The sequence below is a fragment of the Oncorhynchus tshawytscha genome, linkage group LG09, assembly GCF_018296145.1.
Source record: "Oncorhynchus tshawytscha isolate Ot180627B linkage group LG09, Otsh_v2.0, whole genome shotgun sequence".
In the NCBI taxonomy this organism is placed as follows: Eukaryota; Metazoa; Chordata; class Actinopteri; order Salmoniformes; family Salmonidae; genus Oncorhynchus; species Oncorhynchus tshawytscha.
In genome coordinates, this window is record NC_056437.1 from 24,069,885 (window position 1) to 24,087,744 (window position 17,860).

General features: G+C 44.9%; 1 protein-coding gene across 3 annotated transcripts in view; it reads right to left on the reverse strand.

Annotated features, from left to right (window-relative positions):
• The window catches only part of LOC112257614 (roundabout homolog 1), a 178,245-nt gene that overhangs the window by 53,177 nt on the left and 107,208 nt on the right, over positions 1 to 17,860 (reverse strand). Inside the window, exon 1 of one of the 3 annotated variants that reach the window (XM_024431313.2) lies at positions 15,030 to 15,164. The exons of the other annotated variants lie outside the window; for them this stretch is intronic. The gene's annotated coding sequence lies outside the window, so the exon portion shown is untranslated. Of the gene's footprint in view, positions 1 to 15,029; positions 15,165 to 17,860 lie in introns of those variants that run through there. 3 annotated transcript variants of the gene reach the window in all.

Genomic DNA, 17,860 nt, shown 5'->3' on the forward strand with positions numbered 1-17,860 from the left:
TACTGTTCCCTGTGTCTATAGTGTACTGTTCCCTGTGTCTTCACCTGTGTCTATAGTGTACTGTTCCCTGTGTCTATAGTGTACTGTTCCCTGTGTCTTCCCTGTGTCTATAGTGTACTGTTCCCTGTGTCTTCACCTGTGTCTATAGTGTACTGTTCCCTGTGTCTTCACCTGTGTCTATAGTGTACTGTTCCCTGTGTCTTCCCTGTGTCTATAGTGTACTGTTCCCTGTGTCTTCCCTGATTTTACAGTGTACTGTTCCCTGTGTCTATAGTGTACTGTTCCCTGTGTCTATAGTGTACTGTTCCTGTGTCTTCCCTGTGTCTATAGTGTACTGTTCCCTGTGTCTTCCCTGTGTCTATAGTGTACTGTTCCCTGTGTCTTCCCTGTGTCTATAGTGTACTGTTCCCTGTGTCTATAGTGTACTGTTCCCTGTGTCTTCCCTGTGTCTATAGTGTACTGTTCCCTGTGTCTTCCCTGTGTCTATAGTGTACTGTTCCCTGTGTCTATAGTGTACTGTTCCCTGTGTCTATAGTGTACTGTTCCCTGTGTCTTCCCTGTGTCTATAGTGTACTGTTCCCTGTGTCTTCCCTGTGTCTATAGTGTACTGTTCCCTGTGTCTTCCCTGTGTCTATAGTGTACTGTTCCCTGTGTCTTCCCTGTGTCTATAGTGTACTGTTCCTGTGTCTTCCCTGATTTTACAGTGTACTTTTCCCTGTGTCTTCCCTGTGTCTATAGTGTACTGTTCCCTGTGTCTTCCCTGATTTTACAGTGTACTGTTTCCTGTGTCTTCCCTGTGTCTATAGTGTACTGTTCCCTGTGTCTTCCCTGTGTCTATAGTGTACTGTTCCCTGTGTCTTCCCTGTGTCTATAGTGTACTGTTCCCTGTTTCTTCCCTGATTTTACAGTGAACTGTTCCTGTGTCTTCCCTGTGTCTATAGTGTACTGTTCCCTGTGTCTTCCCTGATTTTACAGTGTATTGTTCCCTGTGTCTTCCCTGTGTCTATAGTGTACTGTTCCCTGTGTCTTCCCTGATTTTACAGTGTACTGTTCCCTGTGTCTTCCTGTGTCTATAGTGTACTGTTCCCTGTGTCTTCACCTGTGTCTATAGTGTACTGTTCCCTGTGTCTATAGTGTACTGTTCCCTGTGTCTTCACCTGTGTCTATAGTGTACTGTTCCCTGTGTCTATAGTGTACTGTTCCCTGTGTCTATAGTGTACTGTTCCCTGTGTCTTCACCTGTGTCTATAGTGTACTGTTCCCTGTGTCTATAGTGTACTGTTCCCTGTGTCTTCCTGTGTCTATAGTGTACTGTTCCCTGTGTCTTCACCTGTGTCTATAGTGTACTGTTCCCTGTGTCTTCCCTGTGTCTATAGTGTACTGTTCCCTGTGTCTTCCCTGATTTTACAGTGTACTGTTCCCTGTGTACTGTTCCCTGTGTCTATAGTGTACTGTTCCCTGTGTCTTCCCTGTGTCTATAGTGTACTGTTCCCTGTGTCTTCCCTGTGTCTATAGTGTACTGTTCCCTGTGTCTTCCCTGTGTCTATAGTGTACTGTTCCCTGTGTCTATAGTGTACTGTTCCCTGTGTCTTCCCTGTGTCTATAGTGTACTGTTCCCTGTGTCTTCCCTGTGTCTATAGTGTACTGTTCCCTGTGTCTTCCCTGTGTCTATAGTGTACTGTTCCCTGTGTCTTCCCTGTGTCTATACTGTTCCCTGTGTCTTCCCTGTGTACTGTTCCCTGTGTCTTCCCTGTGTCTATAGTGTACTGTTCCCTGTGTCTTCCCTGTGTCTATAGTGTACTGTTCCCTGTGTCTTCCCTATGTCTATAGTGTACTGTTCCCTGTGTCTTCCCTGTGTCTATAGTGTACTGTTCCCTGTGTCTTCCCTGTGTCTATAGTGTACTGTTCCCTGTGTCTTCCCTGTGTCTATAGTGTACAGTGTACTGTTCCCTGTGTCCTGTGTCTATAGTGTACTGTTCCCTGTGTCTTCCCTGTGTCTATAGTGTACTGTTCCCTGTGTCTTCCTGTGTCTATAGTGTACTGTTCCCTGTGTCTTCCCTATGTCTATAGTGTACTGTTCCCTGTGTCTTCCCTGTGTCTATAGTGTACTGTTCCCTGTCTTCCCTGTGTCTATAGTGTACTGTTCCCTGTGTCTTCCCTGTGTCTATAGTGTACTGTTCCCTGTGTCTTCACTGTGTCTACAGTGTACTGTTCCCTGTGTCTTCCCTGTGTCTATAGTGTACTGTTCCCTGTGTCTTCCCTGTGTCTATAGTGTACTGTTCCCTGTGTCTATAGTGTACTGTTCCCTGTGTCTTCCCTGATTTTACAGTGTACTGTTCCCTGTGTCTTCCCTGTGTCTGTCTTCCCTGTGTCTATAGTGTACTGTTCCCTGTGTCTATAGTGTACTGTTCCCTGTGTCTTCCCTGTGTCTATAGTGTACTGTTCCCTGTGTCTATGGTGTACTGTTCCTTGTGTCTTCCCTGTGTCTATAGTTCCCTGTGTCTATAGTGTACTGTTCCCTGTCTTCCCTGTGTCTATAGTGTACTGTTCCCTGTGTCTATAGTGTACTGTTCCCTGTGTCTTCCCTGATTTTACAGTGTACTGTTCCCTGTGTCTTCCCTGTGTCTATAGTGTACTGTTCCCTGTGTCTTCCCTGATTTTACAGTGTACTGTTCCCTGTGTCTTCCCTGTGTCTATAGTGTACTGTTCCCTGTGTCTTCCCTGTGTCTATAGTGTACTGTTCCCTGTGTCTTCCCTTTGTCCTGTTCCCTGTGTCTATAGTGTACTGTTCCCTGTGTCTTCCCTGTGTCTATAGTGTACTGTTCCCTGTGTCTTCCTGTGTCTATAGTGTACTGTTCCCTGTGTCTTCCCTGTGTCTATAGTGTACTGTTCCCTGTGTCTTCCCTGTGTCTATAGTGTACTGTTCCCTGTGTCTTCCCTGTGTCTATAGTGTACTGTTCCCTGTGTCTTCCCTGTGTCTATAGTGTACTGTTCCCTGTGTCTTCCCTGTGTCTATAGTGTACTGTTCCCTGTGTCTTCCCTGTGTCTATAGTGTACTGTTCCCTGTGTCTACAGTGTACTGTTCCCTGTGTCTTCCCTGTGTCTATAGTGTACTGTTCCCTGTGTCTTCCCTGTGTCTATAGTGTACTGTTCCCTGTGTCTTCCCTGTGTCTATAGTGTACTGTTCCCTGTGTCTTCCCTGTGTCTATAGTGTACTGTTCCCTGTGTCTTCCCTGTGTCTATAGTGTACTGTTCCCTGTGTCTTCCCTGTGTCTATAGTGTACTGTTCCCTGTGTCTTCCCTGTGTCTATAGTGTACTGTTCCCTGTGTCTTCCTGATTTTACAGTGTACTGTTCCCTGTGTCTTCCCTGTGTCTATAGTGTACTGTTCCCTGTGTCTTCCCTGATTTTACAGTGTACTTTTCCCTGTGTCTTCCCTGTGTCTATAGTGTACTGTTCCCTGTGTCTTCCCTGATTTTACAGTGTACTGTTTCCTGTGTCTTCCCTGTGTCTATAGTGTACTGTTCCCTGTGTCTTCCCTGTGTCTATAGTGTACTGTTCCCTGTGTCTTCCCTGTGTCTATAGTGTACTGTTCCCTGTTTCTTCCCTGATTTTACAGTGAACTGTTCCCTGTGTCTTCCCTGTGTCTTTAGTGTACTGTTCCCTGTGTCTTCCCTGATTTTACAGTGTATTGTTCCCTGTGTCTTCCCTGTGTCTATAGTGTACTGTTCCCTGTGTCTTCCCTGATTTTACAGTGTACTGTTCCCTGTGTCTTCCCTGTGTCTATAGTGTACTGTTCCCTGTGTCTTCCCTGATTTTACAGTGTATTGTTCCCTGTGTCTTCCCTGTGTCTATAGTGTACTGTTCCCTGTGTCTTCCCTGTGTCTATAGTGTACTGTTCTCTGTGTCTTCCCTGTGTCTATAGTGCACTGTTCCCTGTGTCTTCCTTGATTTTACAGTGTACTGTTCCCTGTGTCTTCCCTGTGTCTATAGTGTACTGTTCCCTGTGTCTATAGTGTACTGTTCCCTGTGTCTTCACTGTGTCTATAGTGTACTGTTCCCTGTCTTCACTGTGTCTATAGTGTACTGTTCCCTGTGTCTTCACTGTGTCTATAGTGTACTGTTCCCTGTGTCTATAGTGTACTGTTCCCTGTGTCTTCACTGTGTCTATAGTGTACTGTTCCCTGTCTTCCCTGTGTCTATAGTGTACTGTTCCCTGTGTCTATAGTGTACTGTTCCCCGTCTTCACCTGTGTCTATAGTGTACTGTTCCCTGTGTCTTCACTGTGTCTATAGTGTACTTTTCCCTGTGTCTATAGTGTACTGTTCCCTGTGTCTTCACTGTGTCTATAGTGTACTTTTCCCTGTGTCTATAGTGTACTTTTCCCTGTGTCTATAGTGTACTGTTCCCTGTGTCTTCCCTGCGTCTTCCTAGTGTTTTCCCTGTGTCTATAGCGTACCATTTTCCAGTACCATCTTGTGTCCCACTAGCAGATGGCCTCCCTGCATGGCTGTGTGCTGCACCAGTTGGTGCTGACATGGTGCCACCGGTCATACTGCCAAATAACTCAAGGAGGGGGAGGGAAAAGGGTTCCTCACAGCCTGATTGAACTAGAGCCCAAAGCAATCAGTGGCCAATCTACTGCTCTCCAAACTAGCTGTACAACTCCACATTAACATCCCCACCCAATCAAACACAGAGAGAGACACACAAGCTTGCGCACATGCACGCACACACACACACGACCCATTGATCTACCAGTGTTTATTTTCCCCTGCAAAACTGTTCTCATCAGGATTTGAGGACTGGGGAACTGGTGGTCTGCTCTGCTTGACCAGTGGGTAGACTTTTTGACAGACTTGGCACCTCAGTTTAAATAAATAAACCCTGTATTTTGATTGGAGGGTTGTGGAGAGGCAGGAAAGCACATTGGCCAAGAGAGAAATGTTTCAACCCTGGGCCCCACGCAACTTCACCACATACTATACCCCCCACTTCCCCTCCATACACTGCACCCCCTACCTCTTCCTACATAAAAGGATCCCGAGCCTAAACTACAGGGGTACCGAGACATCAAACCCATGTCCTGTAGGGATGTAGAGACTGCATTAGGTACAGTATGACACGTCTTGGCCAAACAAACTCTCCCTTCACAGTCTTTCTCTCAGCACAGCCTGCCTGCTTCCTCCCTCAGAGAGCACTAAAGTTACCCCTCTACTGCAAATACACGTGTACTGTACATTAAGCTACATAAATCACAGCCTACACTATACTTTGCAGCTTGGCCACTTCATTTTATGGCATAACACAGATGCGTTGGCAAGGCCATGCCATGGTGAAAGTCAGAGAACTACAGTATGTTGAAACTACAGCTACAAAAACCCACATTTTGGATGCTTAGAAATAACACAATGTCACGCCCTGACCTTAAAGAGCTTTTTATGTCTCTATTTTGGTTCAGTCAGAGTGTGATTTGGGTGGGCATTCTATGTTCTATTTTCTATGTTTTGGTATTTCTTTGTTTTGGCCGGGTATGGTTCTCAATCAGGGACAGCTGTCTATCGTTGTCTCTGATTGGGAATCATACTTAGGTAGCCCTTTTTCCCTCGTTTCAGTGTGGGTACTTAACTTCGTTAGAGACATCATATCCCTGTTGAGCTTCATGGTCGTTTTGTATTGTTTATTGGTTTTGTTGGTGACATTCTAATAAAAAGGAATATGTACGCTCACCAACCTGCACCTTGGTCCACTTCTTACGACGCCCATGACACACAATATTTATTCATTTTATCTCTCCGTTTTTTTGTTGTTGAGGGTAGATCAGCCTTTTTGTGGCCTCTATCAGTGTAATTGTGTGCATCATTTCCAATACCCATATATATTTTTTGTAAATATATACAGTACATTCTGAAAGTATTCAGACTCCTTGACTTTTTCCACATTTTGTTACGTTACAGCCTTATTCTAAAATTGATCAAATTATCCCCCCCTAATCAATCTACACACAATACCCCCCCATACTGTAAAAGCAAAAACATGTTTTTAGATTTTTGGGCAAGTGTCTAAACATTTTTAAAAAAAGGAAATATCACATTTACACAAGTATTCAGACCCTTTACTCAGTACATTGTTGAAGCAACTTTGGCAGTGATTACAGCCTCTTGGGTATGACGCTACAAGCTTGGCACACCTGTATTTGGGGAGTTTATCCCATTCTTCTCTGTAGATCCTCTCAAGCGCTGTCAGGTTAGATGGGGAGCATCGCCGCACAGCTATTTTCAGGTCTCTCCAGAGATGTTAGATTGGGTTCAAGTCCGGGCTCTGGCTGGGCCACTCAGACATTCAGAGATTTGTCCCGAAGCTACACCTGCGTTGTCTTAGCTGTGTGCTTAGGTTTATTGTCCTGTTGGAAGGTGAAACGTCGCCCCAATCTGAGCGCTGTGGAGCAGGTTTTCATCAAGGACTTTGCTCTGTTTATCTTTCCCTCGATCCTGACTAGTCTCCCAGTCCCTGCCACTGAAAAACATCCCCACAACATGATGCTGCCACCTCTATGCTTTACCGTAGGGATGGTGGCAGGTTTCCCCCAGACGTGACGCATGGCATTCAGGCTAAATAGTTCAATCTTGGTTTCATCAGACCAGAGAATATTGTTTCTCATGGTCTGAGAGTACTTTTGGTGCCTTTTGGCAAACTCCAAGCGGGCTGTCATGTGCCTTTAACTGAGGAGTGGCTTTCGTCTGGCTACAATAATGGCCTGATTGGTGGATTGCCGCAGAGATGGTTGTTCTTTTGGAAGGTTCTCCTATCTCCCCAAAGGAAATCTGGAGCTCTGTCAGAGTGACCATCACGTTCTTGGTCACCTCCCTGACCAAGGCCCTTCTCCCCCGATTGCTTAGTTTGGCCGGGTGGCGAGCTCTAGGAAGAGTCTTGGTGGTTCCAAATTTCTTCCATTTAAGATTGATGGAGGCCACTGTGTTCTTGGGAACCTTCAATGCCGCAGAAAAATGTTTGTACCCTTCTCCAGATCTGTGCGTCAACACAATCCTGTCTTCGACATCATGGCTTGGTTTTTGCTCTGACATGCACTGTGGGACCTTATATAGACAGGTGTGTGTCTTTCCAAATCATGTCTAATCAATTGAATTTACCACAGGTGGACTCCAAGTTGTAGAAACATCTCAAGATGATCATTGGAAACAACATGCAAATTCGATTCTCATAAATCAGGTATCCGTTTTTTAAATGTTATATATACATTTGCAAACATTTCTAAAAACCTGTTTTTGCTTTGTTATTGTGTAGAGTGATGGGGGAAATGTTTTATTTAATACCTTTTAGAATAAGGCTGTAATGTAACAAAATGTGGAAAAAGGGAAGGGGCCTGAATACTTTCTGAATGCACTGTATATTATTCAAAATATATATAGTACCAGTCAAAAGTTTGGACACACCAACTTATCAAGGGTTTTCCTTTATTTTTAAAATGTTGTACATTGTAGAATAATAGTGAAGACATCAAAACTATGAAACAACACATATGGAATCATGTACCAATCAAAAATGGGTTAAACAAATCAAAATATATTTTAGATTTTAGATTCTTCAAAGTAGCCACCTTTTCCCTTGATGACAGCTTTGCACACTCTTGGCATTCACTCAACCAGCTTCATGAGGTAGTCACCTGGAATGCATTTCAATTAACAGGCGTGCCTTGTTAAAAGTTCATTTGTGGAATTTATTTCCTTCTTAATGCGTTTGAGCCAATCAGTTGTGGTGTGACAAGGTAGGGTGTTATATAGAAGATAGCCCTATTTGGTAAAAGACCAAGTCCATATTTTGGCAAGAACAGCTCAAATAAGAAAAGAGAAACAACAGTCCATCATTACTTTAAGACTTAGCTCCAACTAAATGTTGCAATTATTCAGCCGTACCTGCAACCAAAAACAAGCTACATATGGGCAGTACTAAAACAAACAATCTGATGATTCTCTTTGCAACAAAAACTGCAGAGTTGGATATTTCACCAACTATGTAAACAACACAATATTTCACCAACTATGTAAATGACACCACTCCAGTATTTTTTTGTAGTTACATAATTATGTATAATCTACAAGATTTATATGCAATATTCATGTAAACTGCACATTTTATAAGTCAATTCGGTAAACCTTATTATTTTGTTTATTCAGCATAAGCAGAGGAATCAGCCTTGGTCAGCATATGATTTCATAAACAGAGCATGAGCAGGGTAGCATGCTTCTCTAATGATGGTCCCTGGAGACTACTCTCTGGCTGGGCGCTGTGGTTACCAGGGAGGCTGCTCTCTGTGGTGTGTTATGCCATATGCAGGTCATCACCACACCACACCACACCACACCACAGAGGAAGGGAGGAGGAGGAGGGAGGAAGTGAGGAAGAGAGAGAGAGAGAGACGATATGCATGCAGTGCAAACCCTGATATTATAGGTTGTACTATGCTTTCAGAGTGTTATATGATGGCAGCAATCTTGCTGGGATGACTAGGACACTGGCAGAGCACATATTCCTAGCAGAGAACAAAAAACACTGAGAAATCTCAACTCAACAGTCTGTGGTAGTGGTGCTTTCAGTGCTTCAAATACATTAATTTAAACTCAGACCTAACCCTGACTGCATAGACTAAAATATCCCAGGGCTTGGAGATGAGAAAAACCTGCACATATGGATGCCATAGCTCACCTTCCTTCCCCTTTGGATTCAGATGTGTTCAAGTCCCAACGGAGCTCCAATCCCCGCATTCTCACAATCTCTGTCCTGACCTCTCCCTCCCCCAGCCTCCCTGCCTTGGTCCATATTTTTTCCTCCTCCATGCTATCTCTCTCTGCACTGGGGTCTCGGGAGAGAGAGAGCGCTTCAGGAGATGCAGCTGCTCCACACACACACCAGGGCAGACCAGCAGCCATTAAGCCCATCCACCGACATGTAAACTGAGGTGAGGTAAATCCAATAAAACAGTGATATGGTAAGAGTACTGTATGTACGAATCAGCATACATGGATTAGCTGAGAATCATAAATACCCCCACAATATACACCACAAACACACTGCTAACACCACTTGTTTCTAGACACTACAGGAATTCCTATTCATCCCTCAGAGAGTGATCTGAATTACATCTTCATCTCAGATGAAGCAGATAAATCATTCCTCTTCTCCTAAAAGACAGTCCCATGGCAAACACATGCTGCACACACATATATATATATTAATCCACCTGATGTTTGGAAAGCTGGTTACCTGAGTACCGGTGCACCCTCACCCAGCTAAAGCCCCTGGTTATACTGGCAGCATGAAACTGATATATACAGTATATCACAAAAGTGAGTACACCCCTCACATTTTTGTAAATATCTGAGTATATCTTTTCATGTGACAACACTGATGAAATGACACTTTGCTACAATGTAAAGTAGTGAGTGTACAGCTTGTATAACAGTGTACATTTGCTGTCCCCTCAAAATAACTAAACACACAGCCATTAATGTCTAAATCGCTGGCAACAAAAGTGAGTACACCCCTCGGTGAAAATGTCCAAATTGGGCCCAATTAGCCATTATCCCTCCCCGGTGTCATGTGACTCGTTAGTGTTACAAGGTCTCAGGTGTGAATGGGGAGCAGGTGTGTTAAATTTGGTGTCATCGCTCTCACACTCCCTCATACTGACTGGTCACTGGAAGTTCAACATGGCACCTCATGGCAAAGAACTCTCTGAGGATCTTAAAAAAAGAAATGTTGCTCTACATAAAGATGGCCTGGGCTATAAGAAGATTGCTGAAACTGAGCTGCAGCACGTTGGCCAAGACCATCAGCGGTTTAACTGGACAGGTTCCACTCAGAACAGGCCTCGCCATGGTACGCCAAAGAAGTTGAGTGCACGTGCTCAGCATCATATACAGAGGTTGTCTTTGGGAAATAGACGTATGAGTGCTGCCAGTATTGCTGCAGAGGTTGAAGGGGTGGGGGGTCAGCCTGTCAGTGCTCAGACCATACGCCGTACACTGCATCAAATTGGTCTGCATGGCTGTCGTCCCAGAAGGAAGCCTCTTCTAAAGATGATGCACAAGAAAGCCCACAAACAGTTTGCTGAAGACAAGCAGACTAAGGACATGGATTACTGGAACCATGTCCCGTGGTCTGATGAGACCAAGATAAACTTATTTGTTTCAGATGGTGTCAAGCGCGTGTGGCGGCAACCAGGTAAGGAGTACAAAGAGAAGTGTGTCTTGCCTACAGTCCAGCATGGTGGTGGGATTGTCATGGTCTGGGGCTGCATGAGTGCTGCCGGTACTGGGGAGTTACAGTTCATTGAGGGAATCATGAATGCCAACATGTACTGTGACATACTGAAGCAGAGCATGATCTAAACCCTTCGGAGACTGGGCCGCAGGGCAGTATTCCAACATGATAACGACCCGAAACACACCTCCAAGACGACCACTGCCTTGCTAAAGAAGCTGAGGGTAAAGGTGATGGACTGGCCAAGCATGTCTCCAGACCTAAACCCTATTGAGCATCTGTGGGGCATCCTCAAACGGAAGGTAGAGGAGTGCAAGGTGTCTAACATCCACCAGCTCGTGATGTCGTCATGGAGGAGTGGAAGAGGACTCCAGTGGCAACCTGTGAAGCTCTGGTGGACTCCATGCCCAAGAGGGTTAAGGCAGTGCTGGAAAATGATGGTGGCCACACAAAATATTGACACTTTGGGCCCAATTTGGACATTTTCACTTAGGGGTGTACTCACTTTTGTTGCCAGCGGTTTAGACATTAATGGCTGTGTGTTGAGTTATTTTGAGGGGACAGCAAATGTACACTGTTATACAAGCTGTACACTCACTACTTTACATTGTAGCAAAGTGTCATTTCTTCAGTGTTGTCACATGAAAAGATATACTCAAATATTTACAGAAATGTGAGGGGTGTACTCACTTTTGTGATATACTATCTCTCTCTCTCTGTGGGCAACACTCTTAGCACAGAGAGAGGGGATCAGAGAATTGAGAGCTAAAACTTGGCCTCATCATAGGCTTGCTGGTACTAAACACATCTGTAAATCCATTTGAACGTCAGCACAGTGAAAAGGCTATATTGGGTTCAAGTCATTCACACTGTGACAGCAAAGGACAAACTCTCCTCCAGAAAGTGATGAGTGGATATAGTGGGGCTTATAACATGACCCATACATCTGAGACTGGATTCTTGTTGATTTCTCCTTTGCCATACCAGGGTGTGTGCGTGTGTGTGTGCATGCGTGCGTGTGTTCATGTGTGTGTTGCGTACGTGTAGATGAGCCATGGCGAATCCCCTATGCGGCTCGTCAGCCCCTGTCTGTCTGGTCTTCCTGACACCCTAATCCTGGTGATGTGATGTGTGCACCGTCGTAAAGGGATGAGACACATTAAAGCTAGCTAAAAGGGTTGTGTAACCCACGCTTTCATCTCCTCCACTCATGCCCTTCTACACCAGCACAACTCACATCCAACCAACGAACCAACGGAGGATGAGAGAACCAGAGTGATGGAAATAAAATAAATTGAGAGAAAGGTAGGAGAAAAAGAGAGAAAGGGATAGAAATAGAGAGAGAAAAGGGGGATTGAGAGAGGGAGTGAGTGAGGAGAGCAGGAGAGAGGGATATAAAGAGAGAGAGAGAGAGAGGGGAATGAGGAGGAAGGGGATTAGGAGAGGGCGTTGGCAGCGTACAGTGGAAGAAGAAAATCTGGCATTACATAAATTGAATAGAGCAGCAAAGAAAGAGTTCTCAGGCCTGGCCCCTCTCGCTGTTCATTTCTTATAGCTCAATGCCTTCTCACACTGTATATCACATACACTACATGGATGTGGACACCAGCTCGTCAAACATCTCATTCCAAAGTCATGGGCATTAATATGGAGTTGGTCCTCCCTTTGCCGCTATAACATCCTCCACTCTTCTGAGAAGGCTTTCTACTAGATGTTGGAACATTGCTGCAGGGACTTGCTTTCATTCAGTCACAAGAGCATTAGTGAGGTCGGGCATTGATGTTGAGCAATTAGAACTGGCTCGCAGTCTGTGTTCCAATTAATCCCAAAGGTGTTCGGTGGAGTAGAAGTCAGGGCTCTATGCAGGCCAGTCAAGTTCTTCCACACCGATCGACAAACCATTTCTGTATGGCCCTCACTTTGTGCACAGAGGCATTGTCATTTGCCTTCACTGGAACTAAGGGGCCTATCCCGAACCATGAAAAACAGCCCCAGACCATCATTCCTCTTCCACCAAACTTTACCGTTTCCACTTTGCATTTGGGCAGGTAGCGTTGTCCTGGCATCCACCAAACCCTGATTTGTCCGTCAACATGCAATATGGTTAAGCGGCATTCATCACTCCAGAGAACGCGTTTCCACTGCTCCAGAGACCAATGGCGGCGAGATTTCCGACGCTTGGCATTGCGCATGGTGATCTTAGGCTTGTGTGCGGCTGCTTGTCCATGGAAGCAAATTTCATTAAGCTTCTGATGAACAGTTATTGTACAGACGTTGCTTCCAGAGGCAGTTTGGAACTCGGTCGTGAGTGTTGCAACTGAGGATGATTTTTATATGGTACGCACTTCAGCACTCAGCGGTCCCGTTCTGTAAGATTGTGTGGCCTAACACTTCATGGCTGAGCCATTGTTGCTCCTAGACATTTCCAATTCACAAAAACAGCACTTACAGTCGACAGGGGCAGCTCTAGCAGGGCAGAAATTTGACAAACTGACTTGTTGGAAAGGTGGCATCCTATGACGTTGAAAGTCATTGAGCTCTTCAGTAAGGCCATTCTACTGCCAATGTTTGTCTATTGCGATTGCATGGCTGTGTGCTCGATTTTATACACCTGTCAGCAATAGGTGTGTCTAAAATAGCAGAATCCACTCATTTAATGGGGCGTCCACATACTTTTGTATATATGGTGCATAGTAGTACTTTGTCAGTCATCAACAAGAGGGACAGTGCATTCGGAAATGATTCAGACCCCTTGACATTTTCCACATTTTATTACATTACAGCCTTATTCTTAAATGGATTAAATAAAAAAAGACCAAGACATTTCCTAGAGCTGGCTGCCCGGCCAAACTGAGAAATCGGGAAGAAGGGCATTGGTCAGGGAGGTGACCAAGAAAACGATGGTCACTCTGACAGAGCACCGGGGTTCCTCTGTGGAGATGGTAGAACCTTCCGGGAAGAACACCCATCTCTGCAGCACTCCACCAATCAAGCCTGAGTGGCCAGACGGAAGTAAAAGGCTCATGACAGCACGCTTGGAGTTGGCCAAAAGGCACCTAAAGGACACTTATCTGGTCTGATGAAAAGAAGATTGATGTCTTTGGCCTGAATGCCATGCGTAGTATCTGGAGGAAACCTGGCACGATCACTACAGTGAAGCTTCATGGTGGCAGCATCATGCTGTGCAGATCTTTTTCAGCGGCAGGGACTGGGAAACTGGTCAGGATTGAGGCAAAGATGAACGGAGGGAAAGATGAACAGAGCAAAGTACATAGAGATTCTTGATGAAAACCTGCTACAGAGTGCTTAGGACCTCAGACTGGGGCAAAGGTTCACCTTCCAACAGGACAACGACCCTAAGCACACAGCCAAGACAAGACAGGAGTGGCTTTGGGACAAGTCTCTGAATGTCCTTAAGTGGCCCAGATTCCGGACATGAACCCGATCAAAAATCTCTGGAGAGACTTGAAAATAGCTGTGCAGCAATGCTCCCATCCAACCTGACAGAGCTTGAGAGGATCTGCAGAGAAGAATGGGAGACACTCCCCAAATACAAATGTGCCAAGCTTGTAGTGTCATACCCAAGAAGACTCAAGGCTGTAATCGCTGCCCAAGGTGTTTCAACAAAGTACTGAGTAAAGGGTCTGAATACTTATGTTAATGTAATATTTCAGTTTTTTTTTTATAAAATTGCAAACATTTATACAAACCTGTTTTTGCTTTGTCATTATGGGGTATGTATGTAGATTGATGAAGGGAAACAAACTATTTAATACATTTAAGAATAAGGCTGTAACATAACAAAATGTGTGAAAAGTGTAGGGGTCGGAATAGTTTCTGATTGTAGTGTATGTCAATACAGAAAAGGCATGGGGACGGAGAGCAGGAGAGGACAAACAGAGCTCCGTCACCCATCCATCCACCCTTCACTCCTTCCCTTCCCACGACAGGGGCTGTGCTCTCAGCTGGGCTCTCTCTCTCTGTGGTTAAAGCTGCTCAGGAGTGAAGGAGCTGAAATTGGAGCTGAAGCTCGGTGATAACCTGAGCCAGTGCTGAATCACACCGAGATGTGGAAATATAGTCTGGACAATGAGGAGGGATACATTAGTTTTAGGGTGAGGTTGCTATCATACTCTCTCTATATCCCCTCACATTGACAGATATATGCCGCAGTCCTTAAAAAAAAAAACATTCTGTTCAAATGGAAACTGAGAAATTCCTCCTAGTAAAATCTGATCTGGATAAACACCCACAGAGCTACTATAGAATGACCAAGAGACTTGTACACACAGCGTGCCACTAGAAACACACAATGGATCACTAATGAGCTCTGTTTGACCGCATTTAGAGGTCTGCATTCCGATTGCAGCTGAGTAGCAGTAGACAGACAGGGGTGTACTTCAGTTTGTCTGACAGAGACAGACTGACTGATTCAGACATGCTGAAATGCTGTGTTTGCTCTCTCTAAGAGCCTGTGTTGGATCATTCATTTGACAGGAGCTCAGTTGTCTAGGAGACAATGTCCACAGTGGAGCTCTGAACTGTTCCTGTAACGTGCGTCCAGTCTGACCCTGTTGCATGGCCCCGTGCAACACACACACACACACAGGTCAGCCTTCCTGACATAGAGCACCCATCCCTAGCCTGACCACTGTGCTCCACTGAATCCCTCTCTATTTAACGGAGAGCCTCGCTCGCATGCAGAAATAACATTTCCCTTAACAAAATGAAGGAATAAAACTTGACATACCTTTTCCAGCCCTGTTGGGCTGCCACAGGCAGAGCACAGGGATCTCTCATTACCCAACTAGGCAGGTCCAGATCTCCTGCTACCCCACCAGGTAGCATGTAACCTGCTCCAACAAGCTCTGAACCATCCACAGCTTACCCGCATGGCATGCCCCCTCTGCCCACACAGAGTGTGTCTCTGTGTATATGATAACAATATTCAGGCCTGAATGCCTCAGAGCTCAGTCTGAGACTGGTTCTTTGAATAGTCCTCACAAGCCAGGAATTCGGGGCTGTTCTTTCAACCAATCGATTGGTCTGAATTTTTAATCATGTATTTTTCCATATATAGACACACCCTATGTTTGAAGAAAATCAACTATATGCGGACTACTGAGCTTGAGAATTTTTTTTCGTTTGGGACTGAGCATGTCTGAGGCTTTAAGCACTGCGTTTAAAAATGAAGACACACAAATTACTAAAGAGGGAGCCAGAGATCAATATAGCCTAACCAGAAGACAAAAAACTGTTCCTGACACTACGCCAGCGGTCGGCCACCTTTTCCATTTGGACTGCCAAGTTATCGTGCCATTTCTACTGATCTGCGTGCCAGTTATGATTTTCATATGCATGCTTTCGTGAAACAGTTTAATTTCATTTAGAATAATGTCTTCGTATCTCTAAATCAATGTCATGTGGTTAATCAAAATTCTATCTAAATGAAAATTATACAAATCTAAAAGTAACTTCTATTGCCATTGCCAATATGTAAAATAGCCTACATAAAACCAACAAATAAAAGCACTCCAGCCCACAGGTAGAAAATATCCTGGTCCTGACCAAAAATAAGCTCATGCTAGCAGACTTGCAACATTGTCTAAAATATTCTGTCCCCTCAGACTTTCCAGATTCAGAGGCTGACACAGGGAGGATACATCCCCTTAGAGCTGAGAATAAACCAGATTCAGAGGGGGACACAGGGAGGATACATCCCCACTGAGCTGAGAATAAACCAGATTCAGATTCTCGCTAATTTGGCTATTAGCGAGAGGCCTGGCTGACAGCGGAAGGCAGCAGGTAACCTAGCTGATAGCAAAAGACCCTGAGCTGGGGGTAGAGTGGAGAGACATAACCTACATACTCAGAGCTGATAGCTGTCTATCTACCAATGGGGATGGGGCATCCTGCAGAGAGAAGAGGACACACTTCACACACTGAGATTATCTTAACCTACAGCTAACGCAAATTTGCTATTCACAACACCTGAACCCTAACAATGCATACTAAACAAAAATAGAAATGCAACATGTAAAGTGTTGGTCCCATGTTTCATGAACAGTTTTCATTCATTGCCAAGATAATCCATCCACCTGACAGGGGTGTCATATCAAAAAGCTGATTAAACAGCATGATCATTACACCTTGTGCTGGGAACAATAAAAGGCCACTCTAAAATGTGCAGTTTTGTCACACAACACAATGTCACAGAGGTCTCAAGTTTTGAGGTAGAATTCAATTGGCATGCTGACTAGGAATGTCCACCAGAGTTGTTGCCAGGGAATGTAAATGTTAATTTCAACACATAAGCCACTTCCAACGTCGTTTTAGAGAATCTGGTTGCACATCCAACACGCCTCACAACCGCAGAACACAGGTAACCACGCCAGCCCAGGCCTTCCACAGCCGGCTTCTTCACCTGCGAGATCGTCTGCGGGGAAGGATGGGGGTTCTATGGAGTACTCAGAGCTGATAAGAGCTGATTCAGAGCTGTCTGTAATAAAGCCCTTTTGTGGGGAAAAACTCATTCTGATTGGTTGGCCTGCCTCCACAGTGGGTGTACCTGGCTTCAAAGTGGGTGGGCCTATGACCTCCCAGGCCCACCCATGGCTGTGCCCCTGCCCAGTCATGTAAAAAGATTAGGGCCTAATTCATATATTTCAATTGACTAATGTCCTTATATGAACTGTGACTCCGTAAAATCATTGAAATTGTTGCATGTTGCGTTTATATTTTTGTTCAGTATATTAACCTGCAGCCAATGCTTACCTTGCTATTCACAATAATCATCTGACCCTTAGGCCTAACATTCCTATGATGATTCAATTCACAAGACCCATTATGTACATGAATACAAAGCACTCAACTTCCTTACATATAAATCCTAGAATATATTTTTTTCCCCTCCAGAGCAACCTTTCTTTCAGGAATTCAAATTCAACCCCTATCAAAAAACTGATAGCTTTAAATAGTGGGCCATTGACTGACCATAGTGGGCCATTGACTGACCACCCTGTGGCTTCAAGCAGGCAATATACATGACTGAACGTCATTCACAGGAGGAAAACGTTCACGGTAGATGGTATCACTGTCAATCAGCTTCATGGCGTTCCATCACAGAGAAAACAGTAACCTTTTCTCCCTTCCTTTAATAGCTGGAAACCACAGGGGATTGAGTTATTGATGGTGTCTCGTATCAATTACCACAAGTGCCACAGTCAACACTAGTAACCTAGTGTCATTCAAGCTCATTTCCCTTCACCACATCCAAATGGATACACAACCACATGCAGACATGTTTCACATTGGCACCTGCTCCTCAGTCTGTCAACCCTCTCTGTCCATCTCTGTGCTCATGTGACCAGCAGACACCCAGGCAGCGAGACAGGCTGTGTTGTTGGCAGAATGTCCATGCTACATGCTACATCCAGATCTCATCTCCTGCCTCAAGGGAAGGGGACACAGAGTAGAAACATGGGGGCCGAGCCTAACAGGACCTAGAATCCCCTGCATCAAAGCAGAGAAAGGTCATGCTCGCTGTGCGTCACCCTTTAACCCCCTCATTAGAATAATCCA